We start from the raw sequence: 26,685 nt of genomic DNA, 5'->3' as shown, positions 1-26,685 counted from the left end.
ATCAAAAGTATTTTCTTGAGTTCCAACATTTTTAACATGGAGTTCATATGAACTAATTATAAAATTTATAAGCTATCAACTGGTTTCATGATTTTTAGAGTTCCAACAATGTTAACATATAGCTCATACTCATACGTAGCTAATACAATTAGTTTCATGATTTTTAGAGTTTGTATGAACTAATTATAAAATTCACAAGCTATCAGAATAAAAAAAGGTCTCCAGACAAATTTTTGGAGTCTTCGGACTTATCCGGACTATCCGGATAATTCCCACGACATTCCAGGTTGCGGAGTCTCTGGAATCTTTTCCGGGCTCTCCGGATTCGTGCAGAAAGCAGTTCTTCGCGGGGAAAAATTACCGATTTGATTTGTGAACCTCTTCAAACTAAAGAGGAACATGTTTGAGATAGTTTATAGAGTCCATAAGTCACTCATCAAGCTAGCAACTCGATTCCCTAGCTCAAATTCATCTGAATCCCTAAATTGCTTCAAAGCTCAAGAACTCCGCTCCAACTCAAAATCGACCAACCAATTCATGCCGAAGGAAGCCAAAGGGACTTATCCACGGTACTTGTGGAGGTCGGTGACCACCGGGTGATGAAGGAAATGGAGGAAATCGCTCGGGAGATGAAGAAATCCAGTGTTTCTCTTGTTTCAAGCTAGAACACCAAGAGTTCAAAATTGGCTCGAATCCTTTGGGAAAGAGCAAACGAATTGGATAGATGAGAAGCTTATGAGCTCATGATCGCATGAGTTCCACATGCTTACCTCAAATCCTTCCCTTGAGGTCGGATTTTTGGGGGAGAGGGAGAGAGTTCTTGAGGGAGGGAGAGAGGGAGCTCCTTGCTCTTGTGGCCGGTGGGGAGCACAGGAGTGAGATAGAGCACGGGGAGAGTGAGGGAGTGAGGTGGTGGGGCCAGCCAGCTAGGTAGGTCCCATGTGTAAATAAAGGAAGTTCGTTTTACTGCGAGAACAATTCTTTTCTCCCCCGAATTTCTTTCTCTCGCAAGATTGACTTCAAACAAAGTGCTCTAATGCACTAAAATAAATTGCCTCGAATTTAATCATGACACTAATGATGCATAAATAGACTTAAAAGTGTGATTACGGATTCAAGATGTGACAATGCACCACAATATATTGTAATTTATCATTGTTTTTGCTAATAACATAAAAAGTATTCTGTGACAAATATGGCAAGTCAGAATTAATTTTTAATTTCTCCTCTAAACTATTCAGATCACAAAGAATATCAAATTTAATATAACCTAAAATATTTAGAAAATAGCAATTTAAACTCTTCGTTCTCACTAGCAATGCATTGAACATGTTTAATTTTAGAACAAGTAGTAATTTGTAAAACAGATTTAACACATTCATGCACAAGTTGTGGTTGTGAGATAAGTAAAGTATTACCACACAACTCTTTTTTGTCACAAAGAATAGCAAGAAAATCATGTTTCGACAAATATAAATCAAGAATTGGTCCATTAACATTTGTTCTACATTAGCATCATTGGTGGACGATTTCTGCACATCAAAACAATTTTCACCTTGATGACAACATGAATCATCCGGATACAACCATGTGTGTAGTTGAATATAAGATGCTTGCATTCCATATTAAATATTATTATAATACATGTGTTCTTGATGTACTATGTCATGAAGGAATTTTTTTGTTCACATATGCAGAATTATTGACTTGGATCAAAGAAGCATGCGCGAGGAGAGTGAAGACATGTGGACCAATATTTTCATCACCCAGCCGACCCGACCTTTAACAAGAAATTGATTGGGGACAACACCAAGACCTTCCCAACATCCCTACATGCTCATCACATCATTTATCCATAAAAAGAAGCAAGAGTTTGAGTTAGGCATGTACTGAATTCGGATTCGGATTCTCTTGACAGCATCAGTTTCCAAGGGCCATATATTTTGATATAGAAGGAATCACAGAGCCCACGAGTACATGATGGAAAGCTATTCTCGTCTACTTTCAGATGGATCCGACCTCACCTCCAAATTCCTTCTGAGCTATTCGGAATCAGCCAAACAAAACACATCACTTTTCCTATCCGAGTCAACGTGGGCTTTTGGGCCTTGTATCAAGTAGAGTCTATTAGGAGTGTGTCCTAGGGTTAGATCATGACCCCAACACCCTCTTGGTCATCCTCTACCCCTTCAAATATCCCCAATAGCCGTCATGAACATATTAGGTTTTGTTTAGATTGAAAGTTAGCATTGCTACTTCCTGTTGTAATCGCGTATGTTGGCTAAACCACCCGTATTACTTGTCTTTAGAACCCCAATTTTGTGATTCTTGGTTTGATCTTCTATTCATATATGCAATTTAGATTGCTTTTATCTTGTTCTTGCTCGTTCTTCAGTTGCTCGCAGGAACAAAGTTGATTGTGCCCCGGCAGGATCAACAACATGTCAGAGTTGGTGTATCGATTGCTAAGGTGCCAACATCCTGTATGGTTGTAGTCGAATCGTCAACGTCTCCCCCCCCCCCCCCTCCACAAATCAATAGTTATCTCCTATCATCAAAAGATCGGGACACCAATATTATCATGTGTTATCATATTTTAGGTTGCTCGGTGAGAGATTTCTAGTCCTAGTTTTCAATTTTCCTATCATCCAATTAAACCAAAAAACAAAACAGATTAGTTTCCTTTGTCTGAATCAGTTTGAGCCTTTTCGCTATTACTGTTTAGTGTTTGGTTTGTTGAATTTTTGGTTGTATCGTTGTGTTGAGTTGCTGGTCTTAGTGTCTAGTTCCTTTAGAGTTTCAAGTTCTTGTCACATTTTTCTCACGCTTCACAGCTGCCATTACCATCATCACCATATCCAGCACCTTTATCTTCGCTTGCACTAACTTGTGTCATGAAAAAATTACAAAAAGAACAGAAAAGAACATCAAAGAAAAAGAGGAAAAAAAGAGAAAGGTTGTTCCTGAAATTTGGCAAGATTTTTTTTAAGCAAGGACCAAATCTGGTGTGTTTTAGAAGTACAAGTTTGGAGAAAGAGAGAAAAAAAAAGTGAAAAAAGGAGAGGAAGGTTTTTCTTTCATTGTGCTAGTTGCTTTCAATCCGTGATGTCTTTTGTGTCTAGGCTCATGTCTCTAGCATGGTTTAGCCTAGGACCAGCATAGTACCACATTGAACGATTATTCAACGTGCTTTTGACTAAAGTGGTTGTAGCACTTTCCTTCCTACTATATTTCAGCCCACCTATAGCTCCACAAATTCGGCTACAGCTGTACAGGCAAATTTACCTCCAACGCATCGATAAAACAATCTCTAGAGGATATCTTAACCTGTTCGGTGGCTGTCACCTCCTATTTGGCTTGGTAAGAATCGGTCAGAACTTGATCAAAGCTTGAGAGTGAGTGAATTGAGGCCACCAGATCCTAGTAGCATGGATAATTTTTCTCTACTAACAATGCATGGATTTTATATTCTTGTGAGTTTCTTGTTTCTACTAATAATGCATGTTCAAGTAAGGAGTTTGGAGGCTATCCTGATCACCATCAATCTAGTTCAATACATCAGGATACAGGGTGTAATCAACATGCTGCAGGTGAGGTATGCGATGATGTTTCAACTAGTCTCATATCTATCTGCCTTCTTTCGATGGATGATTTGATCCTTATGCATATATGTTAGTTGGGAGCTCACGGTAGATAATCAATTTGAAATATTTGTATTGACTGAAGGTGCAAAGATTAAATCTGCAATAGTGTTTTTACTAGCTTTGTAGTAAGTTAGTGGAAACATATTCGTGGACATAACAAAGTACCTCATATTGGAGAGCCATGAAAAAGCTTATGAGAGATGAATATGTCCCTGATTATTATGTCAAAAAATTTTTAGATAGGTTACAATGCTTAAAACAAGGTAGTAGTATTGTAAGGGAATAATATTATGAGTTGAAGATCTATTTATGACATTGTGGTTTAGATGAGTGTGCAGAAGCAACAGAGATCAGATTTCTAAACGGGCTTAACCAAGAAATTCTGGACATGCTTATGCATGAAACATATAATTCCCTCTCATGTTTGTTTAAGCTTGCATGTAAGGCTGAAAATCAAATTAAAGAAGACTTGAGAATAATTGAAGCTAAATAGCATAGAATGCAACCTAATTTGTTAGCTGCTCTTTATTGCTTGGATGAGTTGCATTTATTGAAAGGATATTCTATTCATGTACCTGCTTCCATGACTAACATATCCCAACAAGTTGACAATAATCCAAAGGAGAATGAGATCAATGAACCATCTGCTTTTGCTGAATTAATTTTAAAGGACAAGGAGGAAAATTCTCTATGTGATCTTGCTACCGTTGACGTTGATCTAGGAAAAGAGAGTGAACATCTACATCAACTGGAGTGATCGAAACAAGTAATATATGTGGTGCTAACATTATTTTAGGTGCGCATGTAATAGCATCAAATCTGTTCACTACTCTTGCTGCGTTAGGGCAACCATTAGAAGAAATTTCTTTTGCTTATCCTTTGTCACAAGATGATTTAGTTATTCCTTGTGCTAAACAAGAGTTGTGTGACCATGCTTCACTTATATGTCAGTTACAACTAGTGAATGGACTTTCTAAATCTATTGTAGAGAACAAAACATGTGTAGAAGATGGACGTGTTCATTTCATTGCTAGTGAGGAAGAAGAGCTTCACTTGTTATCTTCTTTAAATAATTTGGGTTATATTGAATTAGATTTTCTTTTTAATCTGAATATATTATAGGAGAAACTAAAACTAAATTTTGGTTTGCCATGTGCCAATGGTTGTTAGTTTCATGTGATTGGATATTTTAATAATAGACAAGAGTATATGCTGCATCATGTCTATATATGTTCAGATCTGAAATCTCCCTTCATTATCACCAACAGGGATCAATTTGAGGACTGTTTAAAAGCTAGTCATATTATGCCAAGTTTTTCTTTTTGTTCTTTCAAGCTAAAGGAAAGCTTTCAAGAACTGGAGCATAGTGATCTGTCCACAAAATTTTCTATTGAGTCATGTGCACTGAAATTAGAGTCATGATCCTTTGTAAAAAGATCTAGTAAGGTCAGTTGGCTCCGTCCTAATTTCAAATCCAATGGACTTATGATATTGCACCATGATCCTTTGTTTTATGCCACAACAAACACTGAAAAGAATGACATGTTGAAACTGATGATAGTTCCTGTCAAGAAGGGAAGAATGATGAGGATATGAATCGTCCAGATACAACCACATGTGTACTTGAATATAAGGTGCTCGCATTAAATATTAAATATTATTATAATACATGTGAACTTGATCTACTATGTAATGAAGGAATTTTATTGTTCACATATGAAGAATTATTGATTTGATCAAAGAACTTGGTGATAAAAATATGCTTCTTTGATCTACTATGCAAATATGAGTAGAAGCTTTGACCTTCTACTCATATTTGCAATTTGGATTGCTTTTATCTTGTTCTTACTCGTTCTTCAGTTGCTCGCAGGAACAAAGGTTGATCGTGCCCTAGTAGGATCAACAACACATTGGAGTTGGTGTATCGATTGCTAAGGCACAAATGTCTTGTACGATTGTAGTCGTATCGTCACGTCACCTCCGCCCCCCCCCCCCCCAAAAAATCGATAATTATCTCCTCTCGTTGAAAGATCGGGACTCCAATATATTTATCACACCTTGAGTGATTGTAGTACTTTTTACATTATCATAAATTTCAGCAAGATCAAATTTAGTGGTAAGCATAACACATACTTGTTGATTTTCATTTTCATGCTCATGCTCTTTTCTCTTATTTTTCAGCTATCTCTTTTTCATATTTTACAATTTCATCAAGGGTTAAAGGCAGAAAAGTTATTTTCTTTCCTTTTATGCATGAGGGTGCACTTATTACTACTACCATGATGTGTTGCATCAGTATCAAACTCCCATGGTCATCTTAACAAAAGTGAGCATGCATGCATATGCACTACTTTAAAATCAGCACAATCATGGTATGAATCGATAGAAAAATTCACCCTACCTATTTGCATTTGGTATGGATGAGGATGTGTCCTTGTCGGCAAGTCAAGCTTCTTGGTCAAATCTGAACTTACCAAATTGTTGCAGCTCCCTCCATCAATAATAACATGAACATGGTAATATTTTACTATGAGGAACATCTGAAATAAATTGTGGCATTGTAACTTTTCCTCTTGCGCTATTTGAATACTTAGCAGTCACTGCATAAGGAGGGTCCTATAGTTTTACATGGCTATGGCACCAAACACTTACTCGTTGTCGATAATTGTCTTATGTTCATCCTCACCACCTGCATGGTTAGCTGCAACAGCATATTCATCCTTAACATCACTAGCACTTACATATCCACCATCTTCTGCTGCAATGTACGCTCGCTGATTTAGGCAATCCTTCATGATGTGGCCCATTCCCTTGCATCGGTGGCAAACAATCCCAATCGTATGGCCCATAGAAGCAACCGAAAAAGAACTCTTAGCAGGAGCCTGCAAACTAATAGATTTTCTTACCTTGGGTGCATGTGACGGTATCAGAGGTGCTATTAAACGCACCCTACTCGAGAAGGAGGTAGCAGACCATGTAGCTGAAGACAGGGCTATTTTGATTTGTCCTGGCGTTGATCTTGGTGTAGATTTTCTTCCAAAATTGTTTATTGGTCTCTGTTGTCGACCCTTCAATTCTTTTTCTACCGAACATACAAGTTGGAACAATCTAAGAATACTATCATATTCCTTGTAAGCAACTATGTCCTGAACTTCACACCTTGACCTTCCATAGAAAAGTGCCATAGTAGCTTCTTTATCCTCAATAATATCACAACACAACATACTAATTTGTTATGTTACTGAAAATTATTAGCTCCCATGCCTTAATGGTTAAAGTTTAATCGGTTCCTTTGTCGTGGGGATGTGAGGATTTCTACCTAGGGTTATGCGGCTATGGGGACTAACATAGACAACCTAGGCTCCGACCCTGACATGATTACAAGACCCGAAAAGGTCCAAAATAGTGACACAACACCTTATTTCGGTGACTTTGATTAATTCCTAACAAACCTAAGGGTGATACAAGATCTATTGGAAAGGAATTTTCATAAGCTTTCTAGCATGTCCAAAAACGTCTCAATTGGACTCAGTATGTGAAAGTTATGCCTGCTTTATTGACGTGTTGTCCTGAGACTTTGAATAGAATTTCGAGTCCGACTAGAGCTCGACTTTGAGTCTGAGTAGAGTTCGCCTTCAAGGGATGAAGTCCAAGTGAGGTTGTGATGCTTTTTCATGTTCCTAAGCAACAAAACATCACAAGAATTTAGTAGTATCCCATCCTTTACCAAGAAAGCATGAATAACGAGGAACGAGTTCATCTTGTATGTATCCAAAGGAGTGATGTCCTTATCAATAGATAAGCAAACAATGTAATGGGGGCGGGTGCCCAATCTTCTAAAAGGTAATATGATAAGTCGATTTAGTGGAGCTTCGACATTGATGATCCAAATGCTCTGATCAGAACAGATTCAGAACCCTCACAACTAATACACCATTACTCCATGATTATTAACCGTGCCAAGAAGGATTTTCCTGCAAGTGAATCAAGAAACACGCAAGAACAGGTAGATGCAATCCGAATATTTCTGATTACCAATGACATACTTGAGTTCACGTTCAACAAACTGATATACAGTGAAACTATCTAAAACATAATAATATAAGCAAAACTCAAGCCTAAACTATAATGGATACTATGTATATATTAAGGGGTGATGAGGAGGTCAACCTAGGGTTGTGCAGCTGTGGATAGAGGCACACACAACCTGGCCTCCGATCCCAACATGATTGCAAGACTTGACAAGGCCCAAAATGCTGACACATCACCTTATTTTATTTACTTTGACTAAGCTATAAGGAATATTTGGTCAAGACCGGATCCATTAGAAAGGGCTCGTCATAAGCTTTACAGGAAGTCCAAGATCAACTCAATTGGACTCCATATGCTAGAGTTATACCCATTTTTACAAACGTGATGTCCTAGAACTCTGAGTAGAATTTAGAGTTCGACTAGAGCTCGACTTTGAATCTGAGTAGACTTGGCACTAGTGATGATGTCTAGGTAAGCTTATGATGCTTCTCCCATATTCCTGAGCATTAAAACACGACACAAAAATTTAGTACTATCCTATTCTTTACGAATAAAGTATGAACAATGAAGAACGAGTTCACCTTGTTTGTATCCAAAGGAGCCAAGTCCTCACCATACTCCCATTCTTTACAACAAACTATCCTCAGTTTGCATATAGCATTATCTTGACCATAAATTTCTACAAAAAAAAAATACGCATGGAAGTCTCGTTATGTAATATCCTAAGTTCTTTATCAAACAATTGTGATTCTCTCTGAAATGATTGTATCTAATCATAATTGGTCGTAGTGGACGACATTGGTACAATATTTGCATGTGTCACTTCTTGCTCCCCGTCTTTAAAAGAAGTGATATTGCATCACAACTTGGTATAAGTTTGCATCTTCTGTACAAAGCAAGTTGAAGCAATGGTTGCGGTGTATGGTAGCAGCCAACAACGTTTCCATTCTTGTGAACTATTTGGTGGGTTACAAATATAACTAGAAAAAACTTGACGTGACATTAATGGTGCTACTAAAGTCCTCTAAATGATCAGCTGGTGGTACAAAAATAGAAGGTTTCATATCTGAACAAATATAAATTTGATACACCATATACTGTAATTTACCATTATATTTGCCAATAACATGAAAAGTATTATGTGACAAGCATGGCAAGTCAGATTTAAGTTTTAAATTCTTCTCTAAACTATTCATATCACAAAGAACATTAAATTCAATATGACCTAAAGTATTTAAAGAATATATCAATTTTAGCTCTTCTTGATCACTAGTAATGCATTGAACATGTTTAATTTCAGGACATCTATTCATTTGGAAATCAGAATTAATACATCCATGCACAAGTTGTAGTTGTGAAGAAGCATTACCACACAACTCTTCTTTATCACAAGGAACAAGAAGCAAATCATCTTATGACAAAGGTAAAACAGCAATATGGTCCACTAATGGTTGCTCTACAATAACATTGGTAGTGGACGATTTCAGCACTTCAAAATAATCCTCACCTTGTGTGAGTGTAGCACCTTTTTCATTAACTTTGTTCTCTTTCTCAGCTGAGATAGGTGCATTAGCATTTGTACCTTTTTGAAACATGCATTGAGCAGCAAATGTCTCCTCTTTCTCCTTGTTCTTCTTCTCTTCATCTATTGTTGTTGATTTTGTTATCCTGGAAAAGGTTAGTAACAACAGGAGACAAAGAGCTAGATATATCCTCTATTGAAACTAAGTAATCTATGCTTTTCAAAGCATAGCATGGCAGCTCGTTATCAAAAATAACAGTACGATCAGATTTAGTGGCAAACATAACACATACTTGTTGATTTTTAGATTATTTTCACACTCTTTTTTCTTATTTTCAGCCATCTCTTTTTCACCTTTTAAAATAGGGCTTACGCAGTGTAATTTCTTATACAAGTCTCTTTTAAAAGAGGGTGGAACAAATCTATTACACGTAGCTACCTTTAAGGCATCCCATGTAGTAGGCGTTATCCCTTCCTTATATACCTTATTCCACCAGTTGATGGCAAGCCCTTTGAATTCACTAGTGGATTTCCTAACTCCATGCCCTTCATGAACTAAATGAGAATTAAATTTATATTCTCCCATCATCTCCCAATCTAAATACTTTTCAACATCATAAGTACCCGCAAATGATGGCATGGTAAACTTGACTTTATCAAATGGATCATCATTAACATGTGCATTATGTTGCTGAACGTTATTACCTCTCATACCTTGATGATTGAAGTTAAGACGGTTCCTTTGCCGTGCATCTTGGGCAGCAAGAACAGCATTGGCATTGCGTTCATGTTTCAAAACTTTATCATCCACGATGGACTCCTCATGTTCAGCAAACTCGTGATCCCTCATGCCAAGATCCATTTGCACCATTAGGACGACCATAGGCACCATCAACACCTTGTAGACTTGGGGGTTACTCTAGAATGTGCTGCTCCATTCTACTCAACCTATTAGTGAAATTAATAATAATGTGGTTAGCAAAACCTAGTGTTTCATCCACATGATGAAGTCGAGTCTCATGGCTCCAAAGCATTTGTTGTATCTCATCCATCGTCTCAATTTGGTTATCCATCTTCTCAACCAAGTCATCAATTTTTTTGTCCACTAGTCCTCACGAACTCCAACGTCTCCTCCTCAAACGTTTTACCTGCCATGGTTAGTAGCAACCAGGAGACAATAAAAATATATTATCCCTATTAACTACTAGGTGATGGGGTGAGATCACACACTCTCTAGCATCTTACAACGCTCTTGCAAGTATTTTTACCAATCACAACAGGTTGCACAACCAGTGGCTAGTTTGTGATACCTTATTTAGTCCGAATGAGGTAGTTACAAGGGCAGAACCATTCTGATCAAGAGAAGGTGGAGCTCAGACAAGCAATATTTAGTAGCAAGGAATAGCAATAATTGAAATCAGATTAGCAAAGCTAAATAAAAGTCTAGAATACTCGTCACAGTTGCTGCCCCGATCAAATTCCTAGAACTAGCTCACGCAAGCTGAAAATAGAATAGACACAAGCATAATGGAACAAAATTCACAATGCAGACTGAATTCTCTTTCTTTCCTTTTCTTTCTGATTGTTTTTTTTTTGGCACTCCTTGCTTCTTGCTTTGTTTTCTTTTTCTCCCACTCTTTGCTTCTTGTTTTTTTCAAATGTGACAACGACTCAAAACTCTTCTACTACCTTCTCGAGGTTCAATGAGGTGAGTGGGTCACAAACGTTTTTTTTCGAAGAGCAGGGATATAATAGAAATAAAAAGATACTCCCTCTCTCTCTCTGAACTTTGGCTTGCTCTGTTTGGGCCATGGAATTGCTAGTCAAACTTTATCGGATAATGCTCGATATGAAAGGTCTGTATCGGTGTCCGAGAGTAGCCAGAAACAGAAGAAGTCCAACTAGATTGTGAAGGAGAAACCGAGTGGGTGGTTGAACACAAGTAGGTGGTCGAAGTGACTGGTGCTCAACTCGAGTTGGTGATCGAACCTGACTAGTGGTGGAACTCAAGTTGATGGTCGAACCCGGCTAGTGGTTGTACTCAAGTTGATGGTCGAACCTGACTAGTGGTCGAACTTGAGTTTATGATCGAACCTGACTAGTGGTTTAACTCAAGTTGATGGTCGAACCCGACTAGTGGTCAAACTTGAGTAGATGGTCAACACTACTACTGACCCAATCTCGTCTATAAGAGACAAGGGCAATCCTTGTTATATCACGTGCATATATTTATACCCCTTGATGTAGGTCAAGGGTTAGGACTTGCTGAGTACGTATGTACTCACCCTTGCTTGTGCTTTCAGAGGATGATCTGGACTTCACAGACACAGACAGTGAGGCTGATGAGTAGTCTTGGTCATGTTTGCACCAGAGTTGCATGTGGAGTGGCATGTTCATCATGCTATCCCTGTTGAGCTCTCTGATGTCTTGGCCTTTCTTTCTTGTGCACTGTTGCTTAGTGATGTATGTTTTATTAGCTTGGTAGAGTTATTTTACTACTCCATTTGTTGTATGCCTATGGTTCCACCTATTGTATAACTCTTATTTACCAGCGACTGATCTAGGGACTAGTATAATAAAGGTTTTAAGTAATAGGGATGACTCGGGGTGCTTCATGAAGGTTGTGGAGGCAGTCGAGGATTCCTCTTCACGGTCAAAGAGGTGGTTGACGAGATCAACTACTTCCCCTTCATGGTCGAGGATCTTGTGGCATTGCTTAGAGTCGGCCGAGGAGCACGCAACATTTCTTGGAGCTAGCCGAGGAGCATGCAGTGTGGCTAATAGTTGGTCGAGGAGCATGCGGCACTACTCGAAGTTGGTCGAGGAACACATAGTGCTGCTCGGAGCTAGTTTAGGATCACGTGGCGTTGCTTGTAACCCTTTGCATCCAGATCAATATCCTTCTCTTTAGGTGTAAACCTTAGCAAAATAAATGTACAACATTTAGTTAGTATAAAATTCTCATCGATATTAAATTTCAACTCAGTAAGAAGCGAGTTCACCTCTTATTGTATCTTTTTGGCACATCTTCATGTAGTCGGTCTATGGACTGCGTATCCACCTGCATTTGATTGGTTTTCATGCGAAGTGGCCTCATTTATGCTTGGGTCGACTTGTTTTACAGGTGAAGCATCTTGGTTTACATGACTAGCTGGAATGTCCACATCATCTTTCCCTTCTTGAAAAGGAGTTGTCCTCGACTCTAACTCATCTCCATCTATGAAGGGTGACATCAATAGCATTGAATGTTTGGCTTACACCATATTCTTCACGAAGTGCAATCTTGTAAGCATTTTCATTGACTTTTGCTAGGACTCTGAATGATCTATCTACACGCGGCATGAACATGGATTTACACTTGTATGGAAAGCGCTCCTTGCATAGATGTACCCAAACCAGACTACACGGTTCAAAAGTCAGCTTCTTGTAATGCTTGCTAGCCTTCGCAGCATAGCATGTAGCTTCTATGGTACTCATTTCCTGCAATGGTAGAGGCAGCAAATTGATAGGAGCAATCGGTTTGAATCCATATACAATTTCAAATGGACACAAGTTTGTGGTAGAGTGTACTGCCTATTATAAGCAAATTCCACACGTGGTAAGCATTCTTCCCACTCTTTCAAGTTCTTGATCATCGTTCGCAGCAGTATTGAAAGTATTTATGTTGTGGAAAACAACAACTTTGTTCCAAGTTTTGCCCACAATGTTTTCCAAAAGTAGCTCAAAATTTTGTGTCATGATTTGAAACAATTGTCTTCAGCATCCCATGTAATCTCACAATTTCCCAGAAAACCATATTTGCTATATGGGAACCATCATCGCTTTTATGACACAGTATACAATGCGCCATCTTTGAGAATCTATCAACAACAACAAAAAATAAATCCCTTCCCCTATTAGTTATAGGTAATCCCAACACAAAATCCATGCTAATGTCCTCCTAAGGAACACTTTGAAACGGGAAGTGGAATATATGAACCATGGGGGTTCAGTTTTGACTTAGCTTTGTGGCATGTGATGCATCGTTGCACGAATCTCTCAACATCTCTTCTCATCTTTGGCCAATAGAAATGGTCGGCTAGCAGCTCATAGGTCTTATCACATCCAAAGTACCCATCAATCCACCTGCATGTGCATCCTGCAATAACAAGAGTCTAATCAAAGAATTTTGGAACACAGAATTTGTTAGCTCGAAATAAGAACCCATCATGCAAGTGATATTTCTCCCATCCTTTCCCATTTTTACATTGCACATATGATCCTGAAAATTCAGAGTCTCCACTATACAAATCTTTCAAATTCTCTAGGCCAGACACCTTCACCTCTAGCTAATTCAACATGACATTTTTACGAGACAAAGCATCAGCCACAAGGCTGTCCTTACCTTCCTTGTATCTCACAACATACGGGAAAGTTTCTACGAACTCAACCCACTTGGCATGTCTATAGTTCAGTTTAGCTTGGCCCTTCAAGTACTTTAAAGCCTCATGATCTGAATGGATAACAAATTCTTTTGGCCACAAGTAATGCTGCCAAGTTTCAATCACTCAAACCAAAAGCATACAACTCTTTGTCATACACGGAATAATTCAGTTGTGCTTCTCCTAATTTTTCACTGAAATATGATATATGTTTTCCTTCCTGCATGAGCACACCTCCTATACAATCCTACTAGCATCACATTCAACTTCAAAAGTTTTAGTGAAATCAGGTAAAATCAGCAAAGGTGCTTTGGTTAATTGTTTCTTTAGTTCTTGAAAAGCATGTTCTTGTGATTCTCCCCATCCAAATGCAACACCTTTCTTTGTCAATTCATTCAAGGGTGCAGCTATGGTAATGAATTCTCTCACAAATGTCCTAAAAAACCCAGCAAGACCATGAAAGTTCGCACCTGGCTTGCATTCACAAGAGTTGGCCTATCCTTGATTGCCTTCAGCTTTGATTCATCCACTTCAATTCCCTTTCCTGAAGCAATAAAGCCATGAAACACAACCTGATCTGTACAAAAGGTGTACTTCTCAAGGTTAGCGAATAATCTTTCTTTTCTAAGCACATCCAAAACTTGTCGAAGATGATCAACATACTCCTCAAATGACTTACTGTAAATTAGGATATTAGTAAAGTAAATCACAACAAATTTCCCAATGAAAGCTCTCAAGACATGGTTGATTATCTCATGAAAGTTTTAGGAGCATTAGCCAAACCGAAAGACATCACTAACGATTCATATAATCCAAACTTTGTTTTGAATGCAGTTTTCCATTCATCACTAATTTTCATTCTTATTTGATGGTAACCACTTCTCAAATCATTTTTAGTGAATATTATGGAACCACTCAACTCATCTAACATATCATCTAGCCTAGGAATAGGATGACGATAGTGAACAATGATATTATTGATGGCTCTACAATCAACACACATCCTCCATGAACTATCTTTCTTTGGCACCAATATTACAGGAACAACACAAGGATTAAACTTTTATGCACATAGCCTTTATTTATAAGTTCTTGCACCCTTTGAATCTACTTTGTTTCTTCAAGGTTGGTGCCGTATGGTGGTTGATTTGGTAGTGCAGTCACCGGGATGAGATCAATTTGATGTTCAATGCCATGCAAAGGAGGAAGTCCAGTTGGGGTTTCCTTTGGAAACACATATTCATAGTCCTGCGAAAGATGAGACACAACACTAGGAAGAGATGTTATGCCGTTAGCTAAAAGCAATACATTTTTGTAATCAAAGCACAAAGAGTACTTGATATAGGTGATTCCTCACATCTCTCATTTCAGATTTGCTGGCTAACATGACTAGATTCTCTCCCTCTCTTTTGTTTTTACCTCTCACATTTGGCTTGTGGCTCTCACTCACCGAATTGTTGGTGGCACTCAGATTATTCTTTTTCTCTCTTTCTCACTCATTCTCCACCTTCATTTCCAAACTCTTTTCTAAATGTTCAGCCATGATTTGATGAGCGGTCATGGGCTTAAGCAACAAATCTTTGCTTTTCCACTTAAGAGTGTAGTTGTTGGTGCGTCCATAAAGAAGGGAGGAACGATCATATTGTCAAGGCATTCCCAACAACAGATGGCACTCAGTCATGGGCACCACATTAGACTCTACAGTGTCAGTATATTCACCAATCTTGAATGGAACTTTTACCCTATATGCAATCTTGATATCTCCTGAATCATTCAACCATTGCACATGATATGGGTGTGGATGATGAAGTAGCTTCAAACCAACCTTTTCAATCATCTCTTTGCATGCAAGATTATGGCACCTCCCACCATCAATGATTACCTTGACAACCTTGGCTCTCGTTTGAAACAAATTATGCCGCTGTCCATTTTCAGTTTCCTTCAGCTACACACTCAATATTTGAGTTACAACAAGAGTAGCACAGCTCTCAAATTCACACGATGTGTGATCTTCATTTCCAGGAGCATCCTCAAATTTTCCATTTTCTTCAGCAACTTGGTCTTCTTCACTAGCTAATTCATACTCACCATGCTCATTAATAGGTATGATGCGGTTATTTGGGCACTCTTTTATGACATGACCATGAAGCTTTGAATTCTATCGAATATCTTACTATGGGGTATATACACATAAAGAGTATAGCATATACGGATAATGTATGTCGTGTGCATACTTAACAACTCCAAATATTACAGAACCGAATCTATGGTACGTGATACTCCCGGATATCTAGTGGCGCATACTAGGAAAGTCTCGATTGGTTACCCAACTTGAGATCAAGTAGTATCCCACCAGGATTTATTTGATCTTTCTTGGTGGATAAGATGAAGGATTCCCTTTGACTACGATGAGATAGGACGTGGTACAAGACCCCTGTATATAAGGTGGGGACCCAAATCCCCTAGGGAGACAACTCATTTGCAACTCGACGCAAGCACTAGAGCCACAGGAGATACTTGATGACTTCCTCATTAGTCTTGTCTAGATTCCATCTACTACTTGTAATATATACACCTTACTTGTACTCAAGTAAATACAAATATATCATTGACCACACAAGACGTAGTGTATTACTCCAATTAGGGGTCCGAACCTATGTACACCGCATGTGCCTCATCTCCTATTCAATTCTTGAATCACAATGACAACTCCGTTATTCTTACAAACATATTGTTAGGGAAAAACCCTCGACAGTTGGCACGTCAGGTAGGAGTCTTCTGCTTTTCAGGATCAACTATGTCTCAAGTGCACATTCACACTGGATTCTCCGATGCTGGCGTCTATGACCGCTTCGAGTCGCCAACGATCACTTTTGAATCACCCCTGACCAGATCGAAGATCATGTTCGGAACTATGGTGTTCCACTGGGACTGATCCACACCAGTATTCTCAAGTCTAGCCCATTGGACACGTACCGCGAGCTGGGAAACCTTGAATGGGATCCCAAGGAGCCTAATGTTCTACAGTTCATGGACACCGACGGTGACACAAGCAGTGACAACAGCTTCGGTGATAGCCAGAGCAGCTGAACAGATTGATTCGTATTTATGGCTGGAGGAACCGGGGTCCAACCTGCTGATCGGATGGTGGTAGATCAAAACACCATGGTGAATAACACCACGGAAATCCTTGAGGATCTAGCGGCAGCAGCCGCCAACATCGGCAATTATGGAGATATACCGCCAAGGACATCTGCAGCTAGAGCTCTATACGCTCCTGATACCATCAATCATCGGCTTCCAGTGGGCACACCTCCACTAGCACTGGTTCTGAGATCAAGGGATGAACTCCCTTAGGGCAACCATCATGAGGTTTCATCGGCTCGACCGTAGCTGAGCCTCGGTAGTGGTGTTGTTAGCACTCCATATGCTAATGTCCAAGGAGCTCATCTGATTGTTAGATCTTGGATCCAATGAATCTTTTAACCCCTATGGTTATTTAGGTCAGGACCCTACTCGATGTGGCTCAGATCCAAGTTGCTCAAGTAAATAATCCTAGCACCTCTAGGCCCCCCAGCCGGCAAGGTGCTTGTTCAAGGAGCCACGAACACAGATTCTCTCGAGTAGAAGGATCGCAAGTAGGTAGCTTGGGAGGTTGACCCTGAGTACAGCCCTGTAGGTCGAACTGCAACTGCCCTATCCATGAGCACAAGAATCAGGGAGACCTAGAAAACCTTATCCCTCACGACAGATGCAACTTGCAGGAGGTTATCAACAACAACCATGAGGAGTGTTGTGAGGATGATCGATGCTACAACGATCGAAGATCTCTAGGACAGAACGGTTGACATTACTCCCCTGTTCGAAGGGATAGGCGTGATAGTTCTTCTCCTCTGCTTCCTGACAAATTCGACGGAGGTTGTGAAGCCTTTGTCCCAGAGCTCTGCTCGATATGATGGCCTGAGAAGTTCAAGACAGGGCCCATCCAGATGTACGACGGGAAAATCAACCCCAACGAGTGGTTACAGATCTATACTATAGTTACCCGAGAAGCGGGAGGAAATAACAAGGTAATGGCCGATTACCTGCTAACTACGCATGATGGGCCGGTGAGGTTCTGGTTGTTAAACCTGCCTCCTAACTCGATCTGATCATGGGCCGAGTTGAAGGCTCAGTTCATAGCCAACTTCTAGGATACTTTCTAGTGCCCAAGAATGGAGAACAATCTCCATCAACTAAACCACGGAAAGGACGAGCTACTCTAAGACTTTATCCGACGATTCAGTGATAGGAAAAACACGATCCCGGATTTTTCTGACGAATCTATCATCATCACCTTCAATAGAGACATCAAGAACACAGGTCTAGTTGGGAACTTGCTACCCAGAAGACCCAGATGGTCAAGGAGCTCTTTGAGTTGGCCAAAAAATCTGCAAAGGAAGCCGAAGCTCAGGCACATGCCAAAAATCCTCAACCTGGCAAGGACAATCATAAGTCCTCGAAGAACAAGGTGAAGAAGGGCAAACCTGGTAACAAGCGCAATGGTCTGGACATGACTGTAGCCGTGGTCGATAGGAGGAAGTCCCACAACACTGGGGACAGGAAAGGCCTAAGTTGAGGTGGCAAGAAATGGTGCCCTGTGCATCAGACCAATTAGCATGACTTTGATAAATGCTACGTATTTGAAAAGGTCGAAGAAAAGCTCAAAACCACCGGTATCGAGCACCACGGTAAATAGACTATGCCAGATGCTAAAGGTGATGAGCCCAAATTTCATAAGCCAGACCAAAGTTTGGCACACATCTTCAGAGGATCCGCCACGTACGAGTCAAAAAGACAATGCAAGGCGCTTGAACAAGAGGTCAACCTGGCTCTCACTGGGCCTACTCTATACCTTAGGTGGTCGGAAGTTCTGATTACCTTCAACCAATTCGACCATCCTCCCACGGTACCACATCTTTGTCGATATCCAGTTGTGGTACAGCCGACTACCCTCAACGTCAAAGATTCTCAAACACTGGTTGATGGAGGTAGTTCGCTTAACCTCATCTTCGCCAAGACTTTAGATAAGATAGGGATTGAGAGGTCAGAGCTCGAGAAGGGAGTCGAGCATTTCCATGGCATAACTCCCAATTCATCGACAATGCTCCTTGGCTAGATTGAGTTACCAATCACGTTGGGCACACCTGACAACTTCCTCACAAAGAATCTTACCTTCGACGTTGTGGATTTCAAGACAGCGTAAAATGTGATCTTAGGCTGCCTAATGCTGGGTAAGTTCATGGCTGTCGTGCAGTACGCATACCAGACACTCAAGAACCCAGGCCCTAAGGAGGTCATAACTGTCAAAGGAGATCAATGAGCCGTAGTCAAGTGCGACAAGCAAAGCCTGGATATGGTCAAACACTTTAGTTGATTGTCAATTACTTCAAAAGGTACGAAATCCAAGCACCAGAAGCATCAAGCCGCCTGTGACTCCAACCTCGTAAGCCTTGCTAGCACATCCCAGTTCAACGATGCCATAAAGGAAGACCAACGACGACGCCAAGGACAAAAGAATCGATGGTGGTATCAAGGCAGTGCCCCTCGACCCGTCTGAATCAGCCAAGACGGTAAAGCTTGGGGTTGGTCTCGATCCCAAATAGGAACTCGAGCTCGCTGCTTTTCTCTGGGCGAACTAAGATGTGTTTGTATGGCAACCGTCTGATATGTCCGGGATCTCTAGTAATCCGATGCCAAACCTGTGGTGTAGAAGCGGCAAAGATATGCTGAGGATAGGAAGCTAGCCATCCAGGAGGAGGTTGACAAACTCCTAAAGGTGGGCTTTAGTCGAGAAGTTCGTCATCCTACGTGGCTCGCAAATCCTGTCCTCGTCAAGAAGGCTAATGGCAGGTGGAGAATGTGTGTCGACTTTACCGACCTCAACAAAGCCTACCCCAAGGATCCTTTTCCTCTCTCGTGTATCGACCAGATAGTCGACTCCATGCCAGGTTGTGCATTGCTTTGTTTTCTAGATGCCTATTCGGGGTATCACCAAATTAGCATGGGAGTTGAGGATGAGGAGAACACTGCTTTTACTACTCCTTTCGGTATATTTTGTTATGTAAAGATGCCTTTTGGTTTGAAGAATGTTGGTACTACGTATCAAAGATGTATTTCGAATTGTCTACAACCCCAGATTGGGTGCAATGTGGAAGCATATGTCGATGATATTGTAGTTAAGTTTAGGACCAAAGATACATTGATTATCGACCTCATGGAAACATTCGACAACCTTAGGAAGTATCGTATGATGCTCAACCCCGAAAAGTGCACGTTCGGCGTGCTGTCTGGCAAGCTTTTCGGCTTCCTGGTGTCAAGTTGTGGCATTGAGGCTAATCCACGCAAAATTGAGGCTCTCGACCAAATGCGGTCACCTCGAACACTGAAAGTGGTTTAGAAACTAACATGATGCATAGCAATCCTTAGTCAATTCATTTATAGGATGGACGAGCAACGAATGCCATTCTTCAACCTCCTGAAGAAACATGACCGGTTCTAGTGGATGAAAGAAGCGAAAAACGCCTTCAAGGACTTAAAAAGGTATTTATCGTCTCCGTTAATTCTTACCTTGCCAAATCAAACAGAGGAGCTCTTTTTATACATTGCAGCTACCCCACAAGTTGTAAACACGGTTCTGGTGGTTGAACGGGAATGCTTCGAGAAAAAGACCAACATCCAGAAACCTATTTACTACGTGAGCGAAGTCCTACACAATGCAAAACTAACCTACAAGTGCAGAAATTGCTTTATGCTATCTTGATGTCTTCCCAGAAGCTACGACACTATTTCTAAGCACATAAGGTCACTGTCATGATGATGTATCCAGTGAAGGACATCATACACAATAGGGAGGCTACTAGATTAATCGCTCAACAGGCACTTGAACTCATTGAGTTCGACGTACACTATGCACCATGCACAAGCGTGAAGTCAGGAGTACTAGCAGAATTCATCGCCAAATGGACAAGCGTTGATGAAACTAAGCCAAATATGGTCGAGGACCACTAGACGCTCTTCTTTGATGGAACACTCACATTTCAAGGCTTGGGGGCTGGCATCATACTCAGATCTCCAACGGGCGACGAACTCAGGTACGTTGTTCAATTATATTTTAAAGCTTCGAATAATGTTACAGAATATGAGGACTGGTAAATGGCCTCCGCATAGCTACATCACATGGAATCAAATGACTTCTCGTAAACCAAGTGTAAAAGGAGCACCAGTGCTCTGACGACAACATGGTAGCTTACTTGTACGAGGTGTGCAAGCCTGAAGAAAAGTTCGAAGGCCTAGAAGTAACGCACATTAGAAGGAGTGATAAATCTGGTGCGGATGAACTTGCTAGACTCGCTTCTTCTCGAGTACCGGCGCCCATAAGAGTCTTCATTGAGAAACTCCTTAGACCATCTGTCCCCATGGTTTGGCGAACAGATGCTACCCAACCCGACCTACAGTCTAGCCAGGTCAACGAGATAGAAACCATAGACTCGGTAGCTGCACTACTCAACGTGAGCCGACTTGGATGACTCCGTACCAAGCCTATCTCGAAGGTTAAGACATCCCTGATGATGATGCGTCTACAGAGAAAATTGCTCGTAAGTCCAAGCTATAAGCTTTGGTAGATGGCAAGTTCTACCAAAAGAGGAGTAATGGAATCATGATGAAGTGCATCACTCAGGAAAATGGCAACAAATTATTGCTCGATATCTCCAAGCATGTGTGATAATCATGTGTCTTATTGCACCTTGGTCGAAAAAGCTTTCCGCTAGATAGTCTATTGGCTGACTACCCACCAGGATGCTTTTGAGATGGTCAAAAAGTGCAAGAGCTACCAATTTTTTGGAAGGTAGACCACTTGACCGGCCAGGATCTGCAAAAAGTTCCTCTTTCTTAGCCTTCCTCTGTTTGGGGCTTGGATATCCTGGGACCGATCCCATGGGTCCAACATGGTTACAAGTTCCTATTCGTGGCTATCGACACATTCAATAAGTGGATTGAGGTCGAACCCATTGGGAAGACAACCGCAAAAGCAGCTAAGAAATTCATGAGGAACATAATTACCTGATTTGGAATTTCACATCGGATAATTACATATAATGGTAGCCAGTTCAGAAGTAGGACATTTCTTGCATTCTGTGAAGAATTTAGCATTAAAACTTGTTTCGCCTCTGTAGCTCACCCCAGAGCAACGATCAAGTTGAGCACATCAATGGTATAGTCTTGCAGGGTCTCAAAACTCATGTTTTTGACAGGCTGAAGGCCTACTCAAAATGCTGGGTAAAAGAGCTTCCCTCGGTACTATAGTCCATTCGTACCTCGACTAATAGTGCCACTGGTGAAACTCCATTCTTTTTAGTCTACGGAGAAGAGGTAGTGCTCCTGACTGAATTGCAGTTGGCATCACCTCGAGTGGAGAATTACTCGAAGGAAGAGTAGGAGAAGTTATGAGCATATGACATTAATTTACTCGAGGAGTTCTATGATTGAGCATTCATTCGAGCGGCTAAGTATCAGCAAGCATTCATAGATATCATAATCAGAAAGTCTAGCCCAGGAGACTCGGTACTAGAGATCTTGTCCCACGAAAGGTGCAGAAATAGGCTCGGTGCCATAGTTATCACCTAAGTGGGAAGAACCCTATATAGTAGTTGAAGTAACTCAACCTGGATCAGTACAGTTATCTACTCTAAATGGTGAGATACTCGAGAACTTGTGGCACATGGATCAACTCTGACAGTTCCATTCATAGATAAGGTAAGTTATAGGTAAGTTGATTACATTCAATCAGATTAACTAACCTATTACATACTTTTCCTATCAACCTATGTGGCAAATAGTGAAGATCCACCATCTCCAAGAGTTCAGAAGCGTGTGGACCCCTATTCGCCCTTGGACGAATCGAGAAACCTTCTATATTCTTCCTTGGGCGGCAGCTGATAACTCCAGGATTTGGACACCGTCCAGCATGGGCTAGAAAAACTTGCCAATGCAAAGACCCTACTAGAGCTGCTGATCGGCACCAATGAGCCTGACAGACCCTCTACAGGCCGTAGAGGCGATCTGGCGATTGTCGATGGAAAAGATGACCGCAATTTCTTCACCACCAGGGCTCAAGAGCTTCATCACCAAAAACTTCATCAACAGCTTGGTCGATGATCTTGTCAGGATCACCATCAGCTTCATCCCTCTCCTGTGTCATTCGCATCACTCTTCGAATGGCATAAGCGGCAATGAAGCATTACATTCATTGAAACAGGGGCCGGTCATCCCCAAGTGATTCTTTGTGCTCTCTTCCTCTAGGCCCCTCAATCGATTCCTCCTCGTCAGAAGAAATGATGATGACACCGGGTAGAACCATGGAGAGATGCTTCAGGGAGAGAATTCCCTCTCCTCTAGTTTCTGAGCTTGACTCAAGAGACAGCGGTGGAGTGGAGGCCATGGCTTCAAGCTCTACAAGTTCTACCAGTCAAGGCAAAGGAAGAAAGGGAGGAGATCGAGTGAATATAAACAGCCTCGGGTCCCCTCTATTTATAGTTGTGGAAACGGGTCGCACTATGTAAATGGAGCCGTCAAGATCCAAAATGATAGTTTGTTTGAGAACGCCTCGGTCGCGCTATGCACCCAGCGGAAGTCGAGGCACCGTGGGAGTGTTATGACCTGTCTAATCTATGCAAAGGGGGATGAATGGTCATTATGACACATCAAATCAAAGGTTGCGATGAAAACCAGCGCAAATGGGAGTCAGTTTTCAATGCTCGCTACCCATCCGCTTGAGTTTATTCAGTGACCATAGCATAGTTGTAACTCAAAGCTCGGGGGCTAAGGCCATTGAGTTTACGGTCGAGAATAGTGTGTTGATGCCTACGCTCTACTCTCCTCACAATTTCCACATCGAGCAGAGAGTGGAGGGCTACATCACGCACTTTTTATGCTTACACTCTACTCTCCACTCGATTATCGCATCAAGCGCAGAGTCAAGGGCTACATCATACTTTTTTGATGCTTTTGCTTCACTTTTTGTCTCTGGTTATCACACCATTCATAAGGCTAGGAGTTACATCGTATAATATTAGGGCTTAAGCTCCACTATCTACTCGAATCCAGTCATTGAGTAAGAGACAGGGGGCATGTCAAGTATGGCGCATATGATCTATTCTCTATTTTGATTATCACATCAAACAGAGAGTCAAGGTCTACATCGCATACTTTCGATGCTAAGGCTTTACTCTTCATTCTGTTCAGTCATCGAGTAGAAAGTCAAGGGCTACGCTATATTCCTTCAGTGGTACATGTATGTTTTCTCTTACTCTCTACTCGAGAATTTTTCTCCTTGACCAGAGAGTCAGGGGTTACATAATAATACCATATTACATAACAATACCACATTTCATTGTAAGTATTTTTGCAAATGTTTATCTGGCTTTATGTTGATCGCGTTTTTGATAGAACCAACGGAGGCATATGTTGGGTCAATGATGGACAATTACACCACATAAGGCATAATGGTACCAAGATTGTTAGACATCTCACGTCTAATGGCCAACAAAGGTTTTGAAAGTCCTAGTCGGTCCCATCTGTGCTCTCTGACAAGTTCCTATTTGTATGAACAGTAACTATGGAGTCTCTAGACTTTTTTCTGGACTTATCCAGAATTATCTTGACAATTCAGAAAATTCCCAGACATTTCAGGCTGTAGAGTCTCGGAAACTTCTCCAGACTCTCCGGATTCTTGCAAAATGCTGTTCTTTGTGGGGAAAAATTGCCGATTTGATTTGCGAGCCTCTCCAAACCAAAGGGGAACATGTTTGAGAGAGTTTATATAGTCTAGAACTCACTCATCAACCTAGCAACTTGATTCCTTAGCTCAAATTCATCCAAATCCGTAAATTGCTCCGAAGCTCAAGAACTCTACTCCAACTCAAAATCAACCAACCTTAATCATGCCAAGGGAAGCCTAAGGGACTTACCCACTGTACTTTTTGGAGGTCGGTGACCACTAGGTGATGAAGAAAATAGATGAAATCACTTGGGAGATGAAGAAATCTGGTGTTCCTCTTGTTTCAACCTAGAAACATCAAGAGATCAATACCTACTCGAATCCTTCGGGAAAGAGAAAATGAATTGGATTGATGGAAAGCTTATGAGCTCGTGATCGCATGAGTACCACATGCTTACCTCAAGTCCTTCTCTTGAGCTCAGATTTTAGGGGAGAGAGTGCTTGAGAGAGGGAGGGAGGGAGCTCCTTGCTCTTGTGGCCGGTGGGGAGCACAGGGAGGGTGAGAGAGCAGGTGAGGGAGTGAGGTGGTGGTGCCGACCAGCTAGGTGGGTCCCACATGTAAAAGACGGAAGTTCGTTTTACTGCGAGAATGATTCTTTTTTTCCCCTGAATTTCTTTCTCTCGCTCGACTTCAAACAAAGTGCTCTAATACACCGAAATAAATTGCCTCAAATTTAATCATGACACTAAGGATGCATAAATAGACTTAAACACGTGATTACAGATTCAGAACATGACAAACCTCCCCCCTGATTACGGGTACGAGTCGGGGAGAATACGGTGACTCTAGGAACCTCATGGTCTGCGTAGTAACGAAAAGATGTGGACAATATCAAATATGCCACACCCTGAGGAATAATACTAAAGTAACACTCATAGGTGGGAGAAGGAATCAGGATAATCGGCACGAAGCCGATCTTCACACTCCCACGTCGCTTCATCTTCGGAGTGATTACTCTATTAAACATTGAGGAAGTTAATAGACTTGCACCGCATCTTCCATTTTGTTTCACCAAGACTTCAGACTGGATGCTCGCACTAAGAAAGATTCGGCTGCTACTCTTGGTTTGCAACTTCGGTTGGAACTCGAAGACATTTCTTTAACTGTGACAAGTGGAACACATTATGAACAATGGATAGGGACGGAGGCAAGTCCAACTGATAAGCTACCCCTCTACACCGGACAACAATTTGAAATAGTCCCACATAACGAGGTGCTAGCTTCCCTCTAACTTGAAAGCGTCGGACTCCTTTGAGTGGGACACTTTGAGATACACAAAATCTCCAATCTCGAACACAAGTTCTCTCCAGCAGTGATCCACATAGCTCTTCTATCGGGATTGAGCTGTGAGCAGACACTTGCAAATAGCCAGAACATGTTCTGCCTCTTTGATCAAATCCGGACCTAGAAAAGCTCTTTCACCAGATTCGAAGCAGTTCAACAATGTTCAGCATCTTCAGCCATAAAGAGCTTCGAACAGTGACATTTCAATGCTTGCTTGGTAACTTTTATCTAGGAGAATTCCACAAATGGCAAGCAAATTTTCTACTTCTTGCCATACGTGAGAACACAAACCCGTAACATATCTTCTAAGATCTTATTCAGCCTCTCGGTTTGGCCATCGGTCTGAGGGTGGTATGCGGTGCTGTGGAAGAGCTCGATTCCTATTGCTTCATAAAGACTCCTCTAGAAATGAGAAGTGAACTGAGTGCCTCGATTAGAGATGATTTTCTTCGGAATTCCATGGTGGCAAACAAGCTTAGTGAGGTACAACTCCGCATATTTCTTGATGAAATACGTGGTCTTGACAGGAAGGAAATGAGCAGACTTTGTCAATTGATCCATAATGACCCAAATCGAGTCATAGACTTTAGAAGTCTTCGGCAATCTGGTAATGAAATCCATACCGATTTCCTCCCATTTTCAGGAGGGAATAGGTAAAGGCTAGAGCGTATTGGCCAGCTTAAGGTGCTCGGCCTTCACCCTTAGGAAGACATCACACTTAGAAATATATCAAGCGATTTCTCGCTTCATGCGAGTCCACCAGAACCTAGGCTTGAGGTCTTAGGATGAATGGATAGCAAGGAATCATGAGCTTTATCCAGAATCTTCTTCCTCAGCTCTAAGACTTTAGGAACCACTAGCCTCTTCTCGGACCACAAGACACCTTCATCATCCAAGGTGAAGCATTTGGCTTGTCCCTCCTTAAAATTATTACATATTTTCTCCATGCCTTTGTCTTGCTT

This window comes from Phragmites australis, chromosome 3, assembly GCF_958298935.1.
Source record: "Phragmites australis chromosome 3, lpPhrAust1.1, whole genome shotgun sequence".
In the NCBI taxonomy this organism is placed as follows: Eukaryota; Viridiplantae; Streptophyta; class Magnoliopsida; order Poales; family Poaceae; genus Phragmites; species Phragmites australis.
Note: the sequence above shows the minus strand (reverse complement) of the source record.